A 20210-nucleotide genomic window follows, 5' to 3' on the forward strand; every position below is an offset into this window, starting at 1 on the left:
AATATATTGTTTGATAACAGAAAACTCACTCAATACACAGAAGGAGACCTGTTCACAGTTATCAACAAAAATACACATTCAAAAAATCTCTACAAGCAGTGGGCAAAAAATACAAACAGACAAAATCATGTAACTAACTAAAATAATAATATACTTCAAACCTGTTATTACTTTTGGTTAAATTTTAATAAATGTATTTAAGAATGGAATATGTAATCTTTCCTAACTATAAGGAACAAAGTTGGAATTTAAAATAAAATGTGCATTATTATTAAAAAAAACTCAAGAACATTTTTAAAAGCTACATAATTATTTTTTAAATTTTTATTTCTAAGGAGAAATGGCAAAAATAATTTTGAAAAAAGGAAAGAAAAGAGAGAGGATCTGTCCACTTCAATGAGAGAGAGCACAAAATAATAGATTTAGAAGACATAAAGAAGTGCAGGCATTGATATTTAACAAAAAAGCTAGAGAAGACAAATTAGAGATGTTTGAGAAAATTTCATAAAGTGGACTGGATTAAGCCAAAAAGGTTAAGTGAATAGGGAAAAACTGGTCTCTTTAAACTAAAATTACAATTAAAATTTGTAACAAGAATAATATTAAATATATAAAATATATAGTTTTTAATGGAAATATAATATTTTGAACTCATTTTAAAAATATTTGAATTTAACTTAGAAGAATAAAATACATACTTTATATAAAAAGGACAATAAGAAAAGCTACCAAAATTTAAAAAAAATTATGTTTTAAAATAAAATATAATAGTTTTGAAAATATAAAAATTAAGAGTTAAATGTGAAAAAAATGCAAGATTTATGTGGGAACAAAATTCATCAATATATTGCTTATATGTTTTTGTCCTTTGTTCTTCAATTATTCAGTTGGATCTAACTCTTCATAACTCCATGAATCATACTGTCCATGGTGTTTTCATGGCACAAATATTGGAGTGGCAGAATTAGGCAAATAGAGCTTAAGTAATTTACTTGGAATCACACAGCTTAATTATCATCCTTCATTTTCAAAGAGGATCAAAATGATATCACTATATTAGAAATGAGTTATAGTGTCGAATCTGTGGCTGATGAGACCCATACAATTTTGGAACGCTAGTAGACAGGAGAAGTGGAACAGGAAAAGATGAAGGACAGCGGGAAGGCTGTTACCTATGGAATAGACATTCAGAAGTACAGTAGCTGGACTAGGTAAAATCAATATAAAACTTCAGGGGTAAAGTGTTACAGGGGATGGGACTGAAATCCTTTCTCCAACTAAATTGGCAAGCATTCCAACAATTTTCTCTTCATTGGGCTGGCTACACTGATCAAATACCAAATGTATGCTTTCCCAAAAGATTATTTTATGGAGAACTGACACATAGCAAGCAATCAAAAGAAAAAGCGATTCAGTTTCTTGGCATGGAGCTAGTAGACTGTCCCTGTTTCACAAGCATACAACAATGAGTCAGCACAATAACTTTGTGGACCCTCAGTCTGATAGTAGTCTAATATCTTTCCTCTCCATCACTTTCTTTCAAAGCCTCCCAAACACTAAGCTAGTTCTAGCAATGGGTCTTTCAACCTTCTTATAATCGTGGATATTCTTAGAAAGCATACTGCCAAGGTAGGCAAACTTACCCACTTCATTCAAAACTTAGCCATTTGCAATAATTGATGGGTCCATGTATGGATGGTGTGGTGCTGGCTGATGGAATACCTGAGTTTTCTTGATGCTAATTGTTGAGCCAAAATTACCACAAGAAGCAGAACATCAATCTCAGTTTCAGAGGATGCATTGACTGTCACATAGCTAATAAGTACCTGAGGCCAGATCTGAATTCAGTTCTTCCTGAGGGCAGTACTTGCTTCTACCCACTGAACCACCTAGCTGCCTTCATGTATATTAAAATACTAATCTAAAATTATATTTTAAAAATTTAGAGAGCTAAAGACAGTGGGAGAACTCTGGGTGAGTTATAAGACCCTTCAGTCCAGAGGGAACCTGCTGCCAATGTTTAGTTCAGCTCTCATGTCCCTTTGGGGGAAATCTCAACCTTCCTGAGAAGTAAGAGGGTGGGACAACCTGTGTTCTACTTGATGCAGAGATACTTGCAGTAAAGATGCATCTATATAATAATAGCAAGGTGCTTTTCGTTAGCACTTGCTCAGTGTGCTGTAGTGATGTAATTGTACTAAGGTATTTAGGGGTTGAGAGGACTTGAAATAAATGGACTCCTTCTTTGACCATCCATGTGGGTTCCAGCCTCATCACTCCTTCAAAAAGATCAAGGACTCGGACTGGTCCTGAAATCCTTCAGAGAGCTAGTCCAAACAATATATTTTAGCACCCCAGAGTGGGGGCTCTAAAAAGCATAATAAATTTTGGCACCCCAATTTGGGGGCTCTTGAAAGCACAGTATAAAAAAAAGCCGGAAGTCTAAGAAGGTTGCTCCTTTTTTCCCCAATTTTCTACATCTAGTTAGGAAATTGGGCTTGCAGCAATAGGTAATTTTTTCCTTATGGAAGATCACATGGAAGTCATTGCTTTGGCACTCAAGAAAGTCTTTTTAGGCAAATAGTATGGGGTGTGAAATATGGATCTATGCCAACTTTCTCACATATTAATTGCCCAGTTTCTCTAGAGTTTTTCTAAAATTGTGAGTTCTTATTCCTGAAGCCGGAGTTTGGGGTTTGTCAAATATTAGATTACTGTAGGACTTTATTATCGTGTCACATGTTTATAATCTATTCCACTGATCCACCACTCTGTTTCTTAGCCAGTATCAAATGTTTAAAAACTGCTGTTTTATAATCTAGTTTTAGTACTGCTAAGCCACAATCCTTAATATTTTTCATCAATTCATTTGATATTCTTGACCATTTATTCTGAATTTTGTTATTATGTTTTTTTCATTCCATAAAATAATTTTTGTCAATATGATTAGGATGACACTGAATAGTAGACCAATTTAAGCAGAACTGTCATTTTTATTATATTAACTCAGTTTACCCATGAATGATTGAGAATTTTCCAGTTGTTTAGATCTGACTATTTGTGTGAGAAGTGTTTTATAACTGTGCTCTTATAGTTCTTAGGTTTGTCTTGCCAGGTAAACCCCTAAACATTTTATTTTTTCTACAATAATTTTAAATAGAATTTCTCTTTCTATCTCTTGCTGGGCTTTGTCAGTAATATACATATATATATATATATATATATATATATATATATATATATATATATATACTGATTATTTGTGTGGTTTTATTTTATATCCTGCAACTTTGTTAAAACTATGAATTGTTTCCAGTAGGTTTTTGGTGATTTTCTAGGACTCTAAGTATATCATCATGTCATCTGCAAAGAGTGATAGTTTTATTTCCTCCTTGTCAATTCTAAATGTTTCAATTTATTTTTCTTTTCTTATTTCTAAAACCAACTTTTCTACTACAATATTGAATAATAATGGTGATAATGGGCATCCTTGTTTCACCCCAATCTTATTGGGAATGTGTCTAACTTGTCTCCATTACATGTAATGCTTGCTGTTGGTTTTAAACAGATACCACTTATTATTTTAAGGAAAGCTCCCTTCATGCCTATGCCCTCCACTGTTTTTAATAGGAATAGGTACTCTATTTTGTCAAAACATTTTTTTCTGAAACTATTGAAATTATCTTAAGATTTCTTTTGGTTTTGTTACTGATATGGTCAATTAATGGTAATAGTTTTCCTGATATTGAACCAGCCTTGTATTCCTGGAATAAATCCCACTTTAGATTTTGCTCACTTAGGTATGGAAAAACATTTCTCAAGTTACAAGCTTTTTAATGTTGGTTTTTTCAGAGCGAGTTCTGGAGAGTCTACAATTTTGGAGGTCTTCCAAAATTGTTTGTTATGGGGTTAAGTATGATCATTGCTCTTCTTCTCTATGCTCTGGTGTTTACCCAAGAAGAGACCCTACTCCCCTAGACCTATAAGAACTATAGATTTTATGTCTTGCAACTATAACTAGAGCCACTGGTCCCTTGTCACTAACACAGGCATTCTTCTCTGGCCTATAACTGTGACTTAGAAGGTCATATGAGCAATAGAGTTCTCAATCAGCACCAGCAGCTTTTCAGAAAATATTTTTTCCGAACTTAAGAAATAAAAAAGCATTTCTATAACATAGTAGAATGCAAATTTTTTTAAAAAAGGAAAAACAAACCAGCATGCAAACAAAGGGAAAAATATTGATTGCTCATGAAACTACAAATTTATTTTATATAGCTACTCCTTTTAAATCAACAATGGAATTATCATGTAATTTTTTCCTTTTTTTTCCTTCTCTCCCTCCATCCTCAAAATGGCTACTACTAGATACACACACATGCATGTATGTACATATTTAATACACATATGTGGGCTTGTATGTAATATGTGTGTGAAGTCATTCTGTACACACTTCTATTCATCAGTTCTTTGTCTGGATGCTGATAGCATCTTCCTGACTAATTATCTGACCTTCCTCTTCTTCCTTCCTTCCTTCCTTCCTTCCTTCTTTCCTTACTTTTTTCCTTCCTTCTTTCCTTCCTTCTTTCCTTCCTTCTTTTTTTCTTTCAAAACTTGCCTCACATAAATGCCACTAGAGTCAAAATAGAGACTAAAATAGTACTTTCAATGGACTTGCCCAGCTATGTCTTTATCCAATTAGAAAATGTAGCCAAATCAAATATATATATATATATAGAGAGAGAGAGAGATGTTTCTATATATGATCTATCAATCTATCTGCCTATGTAGAATTATATGTGTATAATGTTATTTAAATTCAGTTTTGTAATTTTTAATTTTATCTAGAAATAAAAAATAAAGTTTTAGTACTGATTCTTTTCAGAAATTCTTAATTCATAGTCAACACAAATTTTAATTAATACATTATTTTTTTAAAAGTAAATAAATGTGTCTAAGATATTTGAAAGCAGTTTGTTCTTTATTGCAGTTTTTTATTCTACCAATCTTTAAGGCTACACATTTTCTAAGTTTTCTTTTTAAGTAATTAAAAAGAAAATTTCAAGACAGCTCTATTTGTAATAGCACAGATACTTAAATACCCAACTTTCAAATTATAATTAATTTTTACTGTATTCAATTTCTATCTCTCTTTCATTAAAGTATTGAAAATAGTTTCTCTATTCCGTTTTTTATAGCTACCCTTCTTGCACTCAATATATATTTATTAAGTCACTACCAAAGGTTGAGAGTTCTTTAAAGATAGTGAGTTTCAATCTTCAAAAAGTTTATTACCTAAAAGAATAGATAATACAAATAAATACTATTTTTCCCTGAATTTAATAATATATCTCGTACTTCAGTTCATCTCAGTAAAAATTTACCTCCTTTCCTTTGTTTGGAATGTATTTCTTCTTCATCTTTACTTCTTAAAATCCTTTTCTTATAAAAAGGTTTAATTCAGGTTCTATCTCTTTTGTGAAGCCTCTCTCACTGTCCTACACTAGCTTTGTATGATTTCCTCTTCTCCCTCAATTTTCCTTTTTTCTACTTGCATAAATGTTATATCTCCCAGTAGGTAGTAAGTTCACCGATGAAGCTTACAAAGTTCTTCTACTTTTTTTTCTATCTCTAGAGCCTAGTAAAATACATAGCAATTTTCCCACATATCTTCTTTGAATTAAACAATATCAATGATTTGGACAATATGTACAATGCAGAAGGAATGTACCGTTATAAAGGGCAAACTAGGCATGCTGGCATTAATTAAGTCATGCTGAATAAATGATGATCTTTGATATTCTGAAAATAAGATTCTGGCAGGGGGCTCATGTGCAATAGCATTAAAAAAGAAACACTTCAACTCCTAAGGAGTTACTTCTAGCACCAAGAAAACATATTGTGACTACCTTCTGGATACTCTGCCAATCAGTGAGAATGAAGATTAAGAGAATAGTTCCAGAATATGCCCAATAAATGAATTTTCTTTCCTCTAAATTTGAGTACTTCTATGATTAGTCTTTTTCCTATAACACATTAAACTCAGAAAATACACAGAAGGATATTTCTCTCTCTGAATTTCACTCTGCCTTGGTCTTTTTAATTTTAAGCTATTTTTATTACATTTTTAGAAACTGGAATTGATTTATGTTGTATTTAGCAGACATTATTAGGTGAATTCTATCCCTCCCTAGTCACTTAGCATTCATACTTTAATCCATCATCCAGTAATCCAAAATCTTTTTGGATACTAATTCTTAACCAAATATTCATTTTCCATCCATCCACTAAAAAAATTCCCTCCTTTGATCTACATCATAGAACAGAGATAAGCCTGTATTCGTATAATTTCTGCAAGCAAAACAGGGGCTCTAACAATTCCATTCAATTGAAAAGAATTCAATTGTCGTTCTGATGATAGACTTTCTGTGGCTAAGTTAATACATTCTCAATTCCTGTTTGCCCATATGCCAATGCATGTTTAGGCCTCAATAATTCAAGAGATTATTTTTAGTAGAAAATAAAGGGTTAATAAGTAACCTTCAAAAAGGTGAGAAATATTCACTAGCCCAAGTCAAACATTCTGAAATTTAATAAGATTTTTTTTAATTTATCTTTCACATCCCTTAATGGACATAAAGTTTCATAAACTAAGACAATGTCTGATCTAAACTTTCTGTCTTGCCTAATGGTTAGTTAGCCCAGTGTTTTCTACATAGTAAGTGTCTAAGAATTATTGAAATCAAATAATGTGAAAGTATAAAACTTAGACTCAGCTATCAAGAAGAAAAAAATCAACATAGCAAAATGTCAGACACTAAATTCACTCTCAATAATGTGACACTGATTTGAAGAGTATTAGGACTTGAGAAAAGGAAGAGATTAGTACGGATGGAAATACTATTGAGAAAGGGTTAACACAACTCCTTAGAAGGAAAAAAAAAAGAATCAAAACAAAACAAAAGAACAACAACAATAACAAAAATCCTAGGGACAAAATTCTCAGAAAACTTCGGTACAATCATTATCATTCAAGCTGGAAGGGATTTTAGAAAACAGGTATTCCAACACATTTTCTCATTTTACACCTGAGAAAACTGATGATGACAAAGATTTTGCATTTTGAGATCTATAGGGATGTTGCAAATGCTTATGTCCCTGTAGTTAACTATCTTAGAGGATTAGAAAAAGAAAAGTTGAGCTAAAAAAACCAAAACAAAACTGAAAATATCTAGGATATATATAGAGAAATCTAGATTTTCATGCAACTAATAGAAAATTTCTGAAAAATAATGACATCAATCTTTTGTGCTGAAAAAGGAGTAGCATCTGAGAAAGAATCTGGCAAAGATCTGAGGCAAAGCTAAAGAAATGATGTTTATGGGAACAGAAAAGTCTTCTTTTAAATGGAAACTATGCTCAAAATAGAGAGCTATCTAAATTATTAAACAAAAGATATGCTTTTAAAAGAAAGCTATATAGAGACCAACATATGTACTTGTGTATATGTACATAGAAAGATATGTATCTATATTTATTTATACAGATAGATATCAAAATACATGTTTGTATGGCTGCTTTTATCATGAGATCATATTTATATTTGGTGAAAATTTTAATGATTCTTAAATTTTAACTGTTTACTATATAATGATTTATAATTTATGTACCCCTTTCACATATATTAACTTGCTAGACTTTCTTGTTTAAGAATAGAAATTACTTTAGTGGTGATCTCTTCTTATTCCCCAATTTTGTGGATTAAGAGATTGAGGCCCAGAAGAATTAAGGGACAGACAGAAGAAACCTAGAATTGAGGTCTCGTGCTTTCTCAAGTCCAAGGATTTTTTCACTAAACTCTTCTACTGACCAATGAGCCTGGTCCTACATCACCTTACCAAAACCAATATGATTCTAATTAGCAACCTATGTCAAGCTTCATTTGGCCATTGTTTTGGTCACAATTGGAAACTGAGGGAATGTACATCTGTTGGAGAATGATTGAACAAATCAAGGAGTATGAATGTAATGGAATAATATTGTTCTAAAAGAATTGATGAGCAGGTGGATTTCAGAAAAACCTGGAAAGATTTACATGAACTGAGGCTAAGTGAAGTGAGCAGAAATAGGAGAACATTGTACACAGTAACAGCAAAACTGTGCAATGATTGACTTTGATAGACTTAGCTTTTCTCATTACTATAATGATCTAAGATAATTCCAAAAGATTCATGGTGAAAAATGCTATCTACAACCAGAGAAAGAATTATGGAATCTGAATGCAGATTAAGGAATGTTATTTTCACTTTTTTTTGTTTTTTTTCCCTTTTGTTCTGCTTCTTTCCTCTCACTCCTTGTACACATTAATATTATATATTTTAAAACAATACCCTTGCTTTCAAAGAACAATTAATTAACAATACATCATATGCTAATAATGATTGGTCTAGATAATGAGTGTCATCAAACTGCAAATGAGGAGTAAATTAATATAAAAGGTAGCAAAAAAAAGAAAAAAAAGAAAAATGAGATAGCAACTAGGAAAAATTTCAAAATGTAATTATGAATATCTTTCCTATAATTCTCATGAGTCAATATTTATTTCTTTGTTACTATCAGTTGGCAAAATGTTATTTTTTATTTGTATTGGATATATTAAATTGTTTTTAAATAAGTTTTTTAAATTTTCAAAATTATATGCAGATAGTTTTCAGCATTCACGTTTGCAAAACCATGTATTTCAAATTTTTCTCCCTCCCTCTCCTATAAAGCAATCAATCCAATATAGATTAAATGTGCAATTCTTCTAAACTTATTCCATATTCATCAAGTTGTACAAGAAAAATCAGATCAAAAGGGAAAAGAACACAAGAAAGAAAAAAGCAAGCAAATATACAACAACAAAAATGAAAATACTAAGTTGTGATCCACATTCAGCCCACATCATTCTCTCTCTGAATGCTCATGGCTCTCTCCTTCACAAGTCTATTGGAATTGCCTTGAATTATCTTATTGTCAAAAAAAGCCCTTCTACCAGAATTGATCTTCATATATCTTGTTGTTATTGTATACAATGTTCTCTTACTTCTATCTCACTTAGCATCAGTTCATATAAGTTTTTTCAGGGTTTTTCTGAAATCATCCTCCTGATCATTTCTTATAGAATAATAATAATACTGCATTACATTTCTATACCACAATTTATTCAGTGATTCCCCAACTTAGGAGCTACAACTCAATTTCAAAAAATTCCCTGCCATCACAAAAAAAGGCTGATACAAAGATTTTTTGCATATATGGGTCCTTACCTTGTTTTATGATCTCTTTGGGTTACAGACCCAGTAGGGACACAGCTGAATCAAAGAGTATGCACAATTTTATAGACCTTTGGGCATAGTTCTAAATTACTCTCCCCAAAGATTGGATCAATTCACAATTCTACCAACAATATATTAGTGCCCCAGCTTTCCCACATCCCTTTCAATATTTATCATCATCATTTCCTGTCATTTTAGCTAATCTGAGAGGTATTAAGTGGTACTTTAGAATTTTCTTAATTAGCATTTCTATAATCAATAATTTATGAATTAAAGTATTTTTTCAATAGATTAGAAATGGCTTTAATTTCTTTATATGAAAATTGCTTATATTCTTTGATCATTTATCAATTGGGGAATAGCTTGCGAAATGTTGTTTTTTAGATTATAGTGTCATAGAATTTAGAGATGGAATAAATCATAGAAATCACCTCATCTCAATCTCTCCTCATTTAAAGACTAAAAGTGTATTATTAGAAAATTATAGATTCTCACTTTCCATTGAGGTTATCCATATTTGTGAAAGAGTGAGTTCAAAGTTTATGGAAAAATGTTCTATTTATCATCATCATCACCAATAATTGTTACTGTTATTATGGTCTTTATAATTAAATATCTTTGCTCACTAATAAAAAGAAAACACATTAGATAGGGCTCATGAATTATGATTTGAAGCTATATGAGATTTTAAGTACTTTCTAATGTGAGGATCATTTGCACAAGCACATATATCTTAATACTAGTGAAAGAACCAGAAACTCTTCATGTTTTCAAAGAATTCTTGTCTTAATACTTAGTTGAAACCAGAGCATAAGGGCTCTTTTTTTGTAATTAATTCTTTTCACTAACTTATGGTGAAATGTCATGACATATTATTAGCTAAACTTATTCAGCTTGTGTGCTGGTGGGGTTGTGAATGATTATTTACATATATCCTGCTTTTCTTTGTAATATGATACTAGCTTGCTTGTATGCGTTTTATTTGCACTTAATAGGTTCCTGCCAAGTTGAAATGCAAACAGAAGCTGCTCTCAGCAGTTGTCTGAAAGCTGCTTACAAATAAAAATCCAGTCACTAACTTCTTCACACCTCTTACTTAATGATTCTCTTGTCTTCTCTACTGATATCTCTCGGATACTCCCATCCCATCTTATAGTTGACTTTATTTATTATCAGATTACATTCTGAAATTCTTCACCATGTTCCAGAAACATCTTCATCCTGGAAGATGACTTCAACCCTGGGATTTATAAATCTGAAGTATCCTTTACCTACCACTGTAGTCCTTCCATCTTGATAGCTTGATATCTTCTATCACACTTATATCATACTTCATAGAGTGATAGCTTTTGCCAATAACTCCACTTTAAATATAGTGCACAGGAAAAGCCATTTCTTAATTTCTAATGTAGCTAAACTTGGGAAATCTTTAATTTTTCCCAGCCCTGAGTACTTTCAGTCCCTCACCCACTTAATTAATTTACTTTGATGCATTACCATCCTTTATTAGAATATAATAAACTCACTGGGGCCAGGACCTTTCTTTTCTTTTATATTTGCATTCCCATTTCTGATCTGATCTGATCTGATACATAGCACACACTTAATAAAAACTTGTTAACTGACTGACTGTTACTTGTAATTCTCCTTCTATATTTTCATTTCTCTGTGAAAATTGACACCCAAAATTAAAGCTCTAGATTTCCATTTTTTAAAAAATGAATTAAGTTTGTATAGAATATTTTTTTCAAAAATCACACATAGGTTCATAATGTCACTTAGGTTTGATTAAAGAAAAAATCAGAATTTGGCTCATCAATTTCTCTCCTAACACCTGGTTCTCTCCTGTGAACATTAAACCATATGTTTATGCTTTTATTGACAAGTAAAATAGACCTCAAATTCCATATAAATACATAGGCCAATGAGATTTCAAATATTTAATTGCCTTTTTTAACTTGAAAACAAATTATATAAATTATTGTTAATACAAAAGCTTTTCCTTTTCATATAGATGTAGTATCTAGGGGGCGGAGCCAAGATGGCGGAGAAGTCACACACGACTTTCTAAGCTCTTCTCTTACCCTCTTTATCAATATTATATCGAGCCTCAAAAAATCGAATCTACAATTGTAAAGAAAGAAGTAGAACAACTCACCTGGCGGAAGAAAATCCAGTCTCACAAAAAGTTGGTTCCAAGGGGAGAATCCAGACGGGGGAGAAATAGTTCCGAGGAGAGTCTCAAACTGAGGGTGAAAAGGGCACAGATCTCAGCAAAGGCAGCCCCCAACCCGCAATCGGGGCTTCTCCTTAGAAGGGAAATCCCCGGCAGGGGACGCAGCCGGTCAGCCTCAATCTGCGCAGTGGGGAGCTCGGGGGGCCATAAACCCAGGGCGTTTGCATCAACCAAACTCTAGGCAGGGATTTGTGGCGGTCTGCATTCTCAATCACTGCCAAACTCACAGTCCTAAAGAGGCTCCGGCCTGGGGGCAGTACATTTCACCATTAGTTCTAGCCAAGGGCAATGATAATCCCTGCCCTACTAACAGTTTAATAGCTCGGCCAGTGCTGAATCCACTTCCTGTTGGGGAAGGGAAAACCTCACCAACACTCCCCATATGACCAGAAATCGTTTACATCTTTCCCTGCCTGCAGAAGGCTTAACCCCTTGCCTAGAAGACCACCCTAAAGGCTTTCAAACATGAATAAAAAAGATGAAAAGAACAATGACAGCTTCTATGCAGAAAAAGGCAGGTCAGCAAACCTGAAAGACCTCAAACAGCAAAATGCATCAGACTGTCCTCCTTTACATAATGCTCTAAGAAGAGACCATTAAAAGTCTCAAAAGGGTTAGAAGAAAATGGGGAAAGGAAGAAAGCCTTACAAGAGAAAAACTTCCAAATAAATTGGAAAAAATAAAGAATTACTAAAAGTAGGGTTTGGAATTGGAAAAGACAAAGAACTCCCAAGAAAGTGGATCCGTAATTGGAAAAAGACAAAAACACCAAGAAAAGTAGGATCTGTGAATTGGAAAAAGAAAATAATTCACTAAAAAAAAAAAAAAAAAAAAAAAAAAAAAATAGTAAATGGGAAAAAAAATTCCACAACCAAAACAATACATTCAAAAAACTCAATTGACATACAGAAAAAAGTAAAAAAGATGAAAAAATAATTCTTTTAAAAAATTAGAAACTAACAAAATTAAACTAAAATTCATTGAGACAGCAAAATCATCAACAAAAAAAAAAAAAAACAAAACTGAAAAAACCACAATTATCTACTCACAAAAACACAACTTGGAAAAAGATCTAGGAAAATCGGGGTTTTGGACTTTCAAAACTATGAAAAAAAAGAAATCTATTTTACAAAGAAATCATCAAAAAGAACTGCCAATGTAATAAATCAAAGAAAAAATTGAAAAATTCATCAAAACACCTTCTGAAAAAATCCCAAAATAAAACCCAAAAAATATTGTAAAATTTCAGAACTATAAATTAAAGAAAAAAACAAAACCAAAAAAAAAACCATTTAAAACAAAAGTCCACAAAAAATCCCCAAAATCCCAGCCCCCTACATTAAAAAAAACCAAACCAATATTAAAAACACAAAACAAAATCACCAAAAAAACCCCTAAACATTTTTCCAGGGAAAAATGGGAACATTTAAAAACAAAACCATTTTTTCAAAAAAAAAACAAAACAAAAAAAATTTGATTCCAAAAAAAAACTCCAAAATAAAAAAAAATAACTCAAAAAATTTTGGGGAAATATAAAAAAAAATACTTATAGATTTACTAATAAACATAAAAAAAAAATAGAAAAAAATTGCAAAAAAATGAAAATAAAAAACCACTCCCCAAAAAAAAAAACTTTCTACAAAAGAAAAAAACATTATGAAATCCCTCATAAGTCTCAAAAAAAAAAAAATTGCTTTTTTTAAAAATTCCTCCCCCATAAAAAAGAAAAAAAAAAAAAAAAAAAAGAAAAAAAAACCAAAAAAAGGGGAAAAAAATAAAGAAAAAACCACCCACAAAATACTAAAATTTAAAAGAAAAAATTTAAAAGGGAAAAAAAAAAAAACACAATAAAAATTTTAAAAAGCAAAAAAACAAAAAATAACCCCAACCAATAAATGGGAATAAAAACCCCCAAAAAAGGCAAAAACAACTGTCAAGCAAAACTCACTTTTACAAAAACACATAAAGCAAATCATAAAAATAAAAAAAAAAACAAAAAACAAATTTCCCAAAAACAAAAAATAACCATCTAAAATAACAAAAAAAAAATCTATTTAAAAAAAAAAACCACTCCTCCCAAAAACCCCAAAAACAACAAAAAATCCCAAAAAACATATACACCAAGGATGGCCCCAACTTCCCCTAAAGGGAAAGTAAAAGTCAAAAAAAAACAAAAACAAAAAGAAAAATCCAACCACCCCAAATAAAAAAAAAACAAAAAAAAAAAAAGTAAAAAGAAATAAAAAAAAAAAAGATTAATTTTAAAGAAAAAAAAAAAAAAGAAAACCCCAAGCAATTAGAAAAATATTCAAAAAAACCTTTAGAAAATAAAAACCTCAAAAAAATAAAAAGCAAAAAAAAAGCCTTTTTCAAAATAAAAAAATCATTTCAAAAAAAAAAAAAAAAAAAAAACAAAAAATTTAAAAAAAAAAAAGCAAATAAATACAATTAATTTCCTTTAAAAAATACAAAGAAAACAAAACCCTAAAAAAACCAAAGGAAAGAAAAACCTTGAGGCTTACTTGAATTAAACAAAAAAAAAAAATTAATAATTGGGCTTGCAACAAAAAAAACTAAAAAAAAATTAAAAACCCCCCAATCAAATACTTTGAAATTTAAAAAAAAAAAATTAAAAAATATTAAATAAAAAACTATTGAAAATTAAAAAAACTAATTTTCTATGAAAAAAGCCAAAAAATGAAAACCGGTAAATCTTTGAAAAAAGGGAAAAAAGAAATTTACTTAAAAATGAAAAAAAAACTTTCCAAATGAAAAATGAAAATAATAAGGCATTTTTGCCAACTTTACCAATAAAATCCAAGTAAAAAGGATACTACCCAAAAAAACTTCCAACAACAAAAAAAAATTTTAATAGCCCACAGAAAAAAAATAAAGGCAATTAAACAACTCCCTGAAAACCCCAACCAGAGGATTTAAAATTTTACCCAAACATTTAAAAGAACAAGGTCAATTTAAATTATTTGAAAAATAAATGAAGGTCCTACCAAATTTTTATGACACAGACATGGTACTGATATAAACCAGGTGGGGAAAAAACAGAAAAAAGAAAATTATAGAAATCTCCCAAAAATAATTTGATGCAAAATCAAAAAGATAAACAAAAATCAGAAATCATTTCCAAAATTAAAAAACTAAAATTTATACCAGGAAAGGATTGTTTTAATAAATTGGGAAAATATTTTTACCTGTTAAAACCAAAAACAAAAAACCATAATCACCCAATAGATCAGAAAAAAGATTTGATAAAACCAAAAATCCACCATTAAAAAAACTTGAGATATAAATAAAGGACTTTTCCAAAATAATTAACTCTATTTAAAAATCAAACATCATATGTAAAGGAAAAACAAACATTCCAATAAGATTGGAGGAAAAAAACCCAATCATTACTATTTAAAGTATTAAAACCTAGCATAAATAAGAGCTGAGAAAAGGAAAAAAAATAAGAATTTAGGAAATGGGGAAGAATTATCATTTTGGTGTGTGGATACTTTTAGAGAATTTGGAATTTCTAAAAGTTATTAAAATAACCCTTTACAAAGTTCTGGGTTTATAAAAAAAAAAAAGTATGATTTTAATTTTTCAAAACCCATCAGAACAAAAGAAATTCCAAAGTAACTATAAATATAAAAATTTGGAATCTTTCTGAAGGGAAAACAGAAATTTTGACAAATTACAGAACTTTTAAAATTAAGCTATTCCTTTAAAAATATTTAAATGCTCTTGGATAGGCCAAATTAAAAATAACCAAACAACTTTTATTTAGCGTATACCAATAGATCCCAAAAAAACTTTTTAATGACCTAAAAAAAATAACCCACAAAAATTCATTGGAAAACAAAAAGTCAAAATTTCAAATTTTGAAAAAACAAATAATCTTTAGCTTTAAAAGATCTAAAAATTATATTTAAAATTACCAAAAGTATTTGATTTAAAAGGGGAAAAAATTGAAAAGTGGAAAATTAGCAAATTAAACGTAAAAATATACAACCTTTTTTTAAAAAAAAAGATCCCAGCTTTGGGATAAAGAACTTATTTTTAAAAATTCTAAAATTGGAAATAATAAGAAATGGTTTTAATTCACCCAACCAAATAAGGGTCAAAATTTTGCCTCTAAAGAATGAAATTATTAATAAATTAAAACATTATTTCCTAGACCTGTGGAAAAAAGGGCAGACCAAAAAACTAGAGAAAAAAAAAAAAATAAAAATTTGATTAACCAAACTGAAAAAGTTTTTTTGACAAAACAAAACTAATGCAACAAATTGAAAACAATAAATGGGGAAAATATTTTTACTGTTCTGTAAGAAATGACCAACAGGATGATTTCAGAAAGGCCTGGACAGACTTACACGAACTGATGCTGAGTGAAATGAGCAGGACCATTATATACTTCTACAACAATACTAGATGATGACCAGTTCTGATGGATCAGGCCATCCTCAGCAACGAGATCAACCAAATCATTTCTAATGGAGCAGTAATGAACTGAACTAGCTATACCCAGAAAAAGAACTCTGGGAGATGACTAAAAACCATTACATTGAATTCCCAATCCCTATAGTTATGCACACCTGCATTTTTGATTTCCTTCACAAGCTAATTGTACAATAATTCAGAGTCTGATTCTTTTTGTACAGCAAAATAATGTTTTGGTCATGTATACTTATTGTGTATCTAAGTTATATTTTAATATATTTTAACATCTACTGGTCATCCTGACATTTAGGGAGGGTGGGGGTAAGAGGTGAAAAATTGGAAAAAGAGTTTTGGCAATTGTTAATGCTGTAAAGTTACCTATGTATATATCCTGTAAATAAAAGGCTATTAAATAAAAAAAATTAAAAAAAAAAAAAAGATGTAGTATCTAGCTTAATTTTTGTGATCCCCAGTATTCTTGATTTTTTTTTTTAAATAGCATTCCTTCACCCCTATCTGGTTATATATCAAGAAAATGTTTTAGCATTCACTTTTACAAAATATTGAGTTCCAATTTTTATTCTCTCCCTTCTTTTCTGAAGATGATAAGAAAGTTTATACATGTGCTATCATATAAAACATTATTTCCATATTGGTCACGTTGTGAAAGAAAAAACAAACCAAAAGGAAACAACACAAACAATGAGAAAGAAAAAAAAAGTAACAAAAATATGCTTTCATCTGCATTCAGAGTCCATTAATTCTTTATCTGGATATAGATAGCATTTTCCTTCATGAGATCTTTGATCATTATATTGCTATGAGCTGTCATTCATATTTGATAATCACACAATATTGCTGATACTATGTACAATGTTTTTACTGGTTCTGTTTCTTTTATCGTGCACCTCTTCATACAAGTCTTTCCAGGTTCTCTTGAAATTTGCCTATTCATCATATAACACAATTTATTCGATCAATCACTAATTGTTGGACATGTTCTCAATTTCCAACATTTTGCCACCACTAAAAGGACAGCTATAAGTGTTATTTTTTTTTGAATCTGTAGTCTTTTCCCCTTTTTTATGATCTCTTTGATATATTAACTTATACTAGTATTACTGCATCAAAAGGTACGCATCGTTTGGTTGCCTTTTGTGCATAGTCCCAAATTGCTCTCCAAAATAGGTCAATTCACAACTCTGCCAACAATGCATTAGTGTTTCAATTTTCCAACATCCTGTTCAATATTTATCATTTTCCTTTTTTGTGTATGTCATATTAGTTAATCTGATAAATGTGAGGTGATACCACACAATAATATTGTCTCTCCTGCCTCTATATTCCATTTGTTTTTCCCATGAAGCATTTTACATTTCTTCCTTTTTTTTTTCTTTTAAATTTTGTTTGGTTAAGTTCTTGATGTCTTATAAAGTCATTAGCTTCCTTTTGCCCAATTCTAACTTTTAAGGTGTTTCCCTCAATTAACTTTTGTATCTTCTTTCCTTTTGGCCAATTGTACTCTTTAAGGAGTTTGCTTATTTTTTTCTTTCATGGTTTTTTCTATCTCCTTTATCATTTGATCAATTCTATTTTTAAGCAGTTTTTCAAGCTATTGATTCTTCCCTCCCCAGTCCTCTTGTATCACATTAATTTATTTTCCTGCTTTTTCTTTTACCACTCATATAATATTTAAGCACCTTTTTGAGCTTTTCCAGGGCCCATCTTTCTGGGCTTGAGACTACTTTCCATCTTTCTTTGGGGTTTTGCCCATAGGTGTTTTGATATTTTTGTCCTTTTCTGAGTTGTGACTTGATTTTTCTTGTCACCATAATAAATTTCTATGATCAGATTTTTTTTTCTATTATTGTTGTTTTTTACTCATCTTATTTTGCTGCTCCCAGAGTGGAAGGAGTACTGCCTCAGACTTCTTGTTTGAGCCCTGACTGTTTACCTGGTGTTTCACTGATGTTGTCCCTGAAGCCCAAAAGAGACCCTCGTGTCTGATGCTGTGCTAAGGAGATGTGGTGGGGGTGACTGACTTTGCCTGAGGCTGTAGGGATCTGACACCTTACCTAGTGCTGAGCTTGGGTCCCAATGGTTGTGACTAGTGTGTGCTGAGGCTCAGCAGGAGTATTTTTGCATTTCTCCAGGCTACACTGAAGCACATGAACAGCTTCTGGAGGTGGTCTGTCTATGCTGAAGTAAGGCAGAGTTTGTGCTGGAAGTTATCTGCCTACCAAACTAAAGAGCTGGAATCTGTCTATTGTTTGTGCTGAAGCAAATGATCTGGCTGAGCAAGGATAATTGTTTGCCCACAGCTGTGCTGAAACATTTGAGGATGCTTGATTTTCCAGGGCTGTGCTGAAGCACGTGTGTCTGACCGCAGCGGGATACCTGTTTGCTCAGGACTACACTGTAGCATGTGATGTTCCCAGAGCTGGAGTCTGCTGGCTCCTCTGCCTATGTTAAGACACATAGTGGGTCCTGGTGTTGGTGTTCCCATCACTGCACCACGCTGGAGCTCAGGATTTTCTTCTGGTGTGCTGAGGTGGGACTTGCTGCTGACTCACTGGGAAGCTTCTTATCCAAGACAGTGCCTTCTTTTTCCTGAAGGAACCTTCCTGACAATCTCCCAAGTTTCCTGGGCTATAAGCACCCATTTCCTTGCTACTTCTGCTGTTCTAGGAAGACTATTTTATGATTGCCTGGAGGTGATCATGGGACAGTTGTAGTGCTTCACTGTCTTGGCTCCCAGGAGTAGTATATTATTCTTGAATTTCTTAAAAAAATTTTCTCCTTTGCCATAACTAAGATCTACTGTGCCTGATCTGATTCTCTTCTGATATTTAAATTCAATTTCATCTTGTATCCATTCTTCATCTTATTGTGGCACATGGTGTAATATAGTAGTTGGAAAAGAATTTGTGCCTGATTTAATTTTTAAATTTTCCCAGGGATTCTTGTAAAATAAGGAGTTCCAATACAAATACTTTATGTTTGGTATTCTGCACAGGATTGATAGTGCAATGTTAGTTATCCATATATTCTAATATGTTTCATGACTTTTTTCTAATTTTTTCAACCAGCATTAAAGAGTTTTTGAAGATTACCATTTCATATTTTAATTTGAAAATTAGTAGTGCTATATTCTCCCTTTGCTTTTTTCCTCCATTATCTTTCCTGAGGTTCTTAATCTTTTCTCTCTGTTTTCTTTGTTATTATTTTGCCTAGATTTATGATAAATTCCTTTGGAGTTAATTGACATAGTACAAAATAATAGAAGTAATATTTTCATGCATATTATATTGGTGCAGTGAATTCATGAAAATGCATCTCCTTCCACTTATTTGAGTTATTAAAGTGTGTGTGTGTGTGTGTGTGTGTGTGTGTGTGTGTATGAAAGAGACAGACATTCAGAGAGAAAGAGACAGAGAGAATGTTAGAGTTTTAACAAGCCTTAGATGTTCCTTAATAGATTGATACCCAATTATTTTATGTATTTGGTGATCATTTCTATTTATTTATTTATTGCTGGAGGAATTGGGGTTAAGTTTCTTAACCAGGGCCACACAGCTAGAAAGTATTATGTATCTGAAATCTTATTTGAACTCAGGTCCTGCTGACTTCAGGACCAGAACTCTATCAATATCCTTAGTGGTCATTTTTAAATGAAAATTTTCTTTCAACTTTTCTTCTTGCTTTAGTTTTAAAATGTAGAAATTCTCTGTGTGAGATTGGGCAAGTCACTTAACCCCAATTGCCTCAGCAATAAATAAATAAATAAAGATTTTATATATTATACATATATGTATGTATGTATGCATGCAAACATTCTGGTAGTTCTTTTTATTTTATAATGGCTAATTTAGTGAAGCTGATTTTCATTAGTTTATTTTTTATGCAAACCCTCATGTCATCAGAAAAAAGAAATATATAATTTGTATTTTACAATATTTGGGTTTTTCTATTATTTGTTTTTTAGGACTATGCCTAACATTTCGAAAACTATGTTTATTAACAGCAGGAGAAAGTGATAACCCTTTTTTGTTGCATCATTTGTGGAAGTAAAGGTTCCAGTTTTTTCCCCTTATATATACACATACAAACAATTTGTATTAATAAGAAGGATTGAAGAATGGTTCAACTTTGATGTAAGTTAATATAATTAATTGTATTAATAATCCATCAAAACAACTTAATTATTTAATATGTTA

This window comes from Sarcophilus harrisii, chromosome 1 (assembly GCF_902635505.1).
Source record: "Sarcophilus harrisii chromosome 1, mSarHar1.11, whole genome shotgun sequence".
NCBI lineage: Eukaryota > Metazoa > Chordata > Mammalia > Dasyuromorphia > Dasyuridae > Sarcophilus > Sarcophilus harrisii.